This window comes from Garra rufa, chromosome 15, assembly GCF_049309525.1.
Source record: "Garra rufa chromosome 15, GarRuf1.0, whole genome shotgun sequence".
In the NCBI taxonomy this organism is placed as follows: Eukaryota; Metazoa; Chordata; class Actinopteri; order Cypriniformes; family Cyprinidae; genus Garra; species Garra rufa.
In genome coordinates, this window is record NC_133375.1 from 24,091,309 (window position 1) to 24,094,239 (window position 2,931).

Below are 2,931 nucleotides of genomic sequence, written 5' to 3' on the forward strand. Positions count from 1 at the left end.
ACACACACTCACACAATTCCTCAGCAGCTTTGATATACTGTGATATCTTGTTTTATAGGTCATAGTCAAAAAATGACGTCGCTTTCTAATAAGTCAACACTCGGAGACCACCATGAAACTAGCGTAAGCTACGTTTTTGGATTTTAGGCACAAAAGGATTTGGGATTACTGCCAAGTCATTTTTTCATCTTTTTTTTATTACATTTTTATTTATTTATACACATTGGTCTGGGAAAGAAAGAAAATGAGATACTTACAAACACAACAGGGTGACGGAACGAATCGATGACGGAAAGAGACAAGGGGAGATTCCTTTGTGTGTGTTTGTGTTATTCTCTTCAGCTTGCTTATTTTGCCTGACCCAGATATATTCCGCAAAAGTACAGAAAGCAAGAATGATTACAGTTCACATTTCCTGCAGGCAAAAGGCCATCCCAGAGAATAGTAAGAGGAGTCTCTAGTGAATTATGCCTCTCATAATTGTATCTGAATCTTCTCTGGGAAAAAAAGAAAGTGTGTTTATAAAGCAGCCATCTGGAACCATGAGTAGCCTGCTGGCCCTTTTAATGCAGACTGTTTTTTTTTTTCACCATACACACAACACAAAGGAAAGATTTTCAGTGTGTGCTGGTATTACAGCATGCCAGATCACATTAGCTCCTCAGAGAGGTGTGATGAACTAAACACTCCTTTCTCTCAGTGGTGAAATCCTACGTTTCTTTCTGTCTTTCTCCATATAAGGACAGAACGCAGGTAGTGCGCACAGCCCCTCCTCTATAACTAGAGGGGATGTCTCAGATAGAGACAGAGAATGTGTGTATAAGTCAGTGTGTGTGTGGCTTCCTGTTTCATGAATCAGCCTTTAGTCACTCAGCTGATGGCTTCAGATCTTATGCTCACATACTAACACCTACTAAACTGGCAACACATAGGCCTATATATTCATATGAACACAATTTCACGCTTTTGTGAGATAAACAAAACGTTATGATTCTCACATCACTGACCCAGGAAAGATCTGATGAATTGCGTGGAATAGATTTTAAACATAGTAAAATGTATTTATTTATATAACAAATGTGTTATATAAATGTGTTCTGCTAATTTTGGCTGTCTAAACCATGAAATAAAATGTGTGGAAGCTGCTAAATCATATAGAGAAGGACTTAGTAAGAAGGAAAGGGCGCAATATTTTGACAAACTAAATTTAATAGGTGGTAAAGATATGTACAAGCAGTATTATTTAAGATATTAGCCTAATATTTCATCTACCTGACTGGATTATAAGAACAAACACAAATTATAGTCCAATTTTTTCAAGATTCTTCTGGTTCAGTTTGGCGAACCACAAACACCTTTTGTTCCTAACTTTTTATAACTTTTGGCAGTCTATAGTACTCCAAATGTTTTTCCCTGTCCAACCAATTAGTACAGCCCAAAACATGACAATAATTGATCATTTTCAGCAGCATTAACCAGCTAAATGTTTGCTTGAGTTTTGTTCGGTTCAGTGGCAATATGGGTGTCCGATGACATGTCATGAAAACACTTGATAGCGGCTAAAGAATTTGAAGATCTGAAAACATAGATCAGCAAAAATATGAATAATTTAAGTAAGGAATAATTGTTGACGGGCCGTTGAATTCTTAGAAAATAATGCACACCCGAGGTGGTGATGCCGTTTCGAGACATTCGTCCGATTTTTGTCCTTAAAATTAATTTCTTACGCAGCCCATCCAACCCTTCATTGTTAAAAGTCATTTTAGACCTAGTAACGACGCTTGAGCCATTGATAGCAAACTAATGCAGTTAATAATGAAGTTTAGACAGACCGACAGACAAGCAGACATTGTGGGTTTTGGTTATTTTGACGTTTTGGGCAGTAAGGACCTTTGAAATAACTGAAATTGTGTGGCGAAGTAATATAGACATGTAATTCAGCCAAGAGCTGTGTGTTCGCCATGTGTTTCCCTGAAAATAATGCACACCATTGGAGCGTTCGTCAGCCAATCAGATTCAAGCATTCAACAGCCCCATAGTATAATATAAAAACAATAAATGAAACAATATGTGTACAACTGTGATGAATAAGTTCAACTTGAATGACAAGTGTTTTTTGGAAATTCAGTGGAAACCTCCAGAGTTTTATGCAGGCATGACTTCCGTGTGGGTGTATCGAAAATAAGATATGTAGATTTCAAGATAATTCCTGCTAGTTGCATCAATATCAACATTTAGTCACAAGATAAAATAATTGAGATGAGTTTAAAGTACTAAAAAAATTTCCAATGGAGTGTTTTCATCAATCGGCCATATTGGCGGTACTGAATGTAAACAATGCCACTAAACCAAAACGAAACTCATGTATTTAGCTGATTATAGCTGCTGAAAATGGTAAATTATTGTCATGTTTTGGGCTGTACTAATTGGTTGGACTGGGAAAAACATTTGGAGTACTATAGTAGATACCCATAACAAATTAAGGAATGCAAAAAACAAAAGGCATTTTTGGTTGGCCAAACTGGACCAGGATTTCCAGGGCAAGAATCTTGACAACATTTGTGTCAACTGTTCTTATCATTTCCGGTCAGGTAGGTGAAATATTAGGCTGTATCTTAATTATATCTGTTTGTACGTATCTTTACCACCTAATAACTTTAGTTTGTCAAAAGAAGTCGGTTTACTCATGTGCTTGGTCATGAATAAATAATGACAAGTAAATTATGTAATTTTCCAAATAGCTATATATTAAAAACTAGAAACAATACATACTTGTGCGGTGATATTACATTGCAGTGAATTGACAGCTAGCCTTTTGAATCATAAGTGGTCTTTTGTGTCCGGCGCGTCTCTTTAAAAGGCGTGGCGTAGTGAGCGGTTTTGTGTCCACCTTACAGCACACGCACGAGCTTATTTCACCGTCAGCGATCA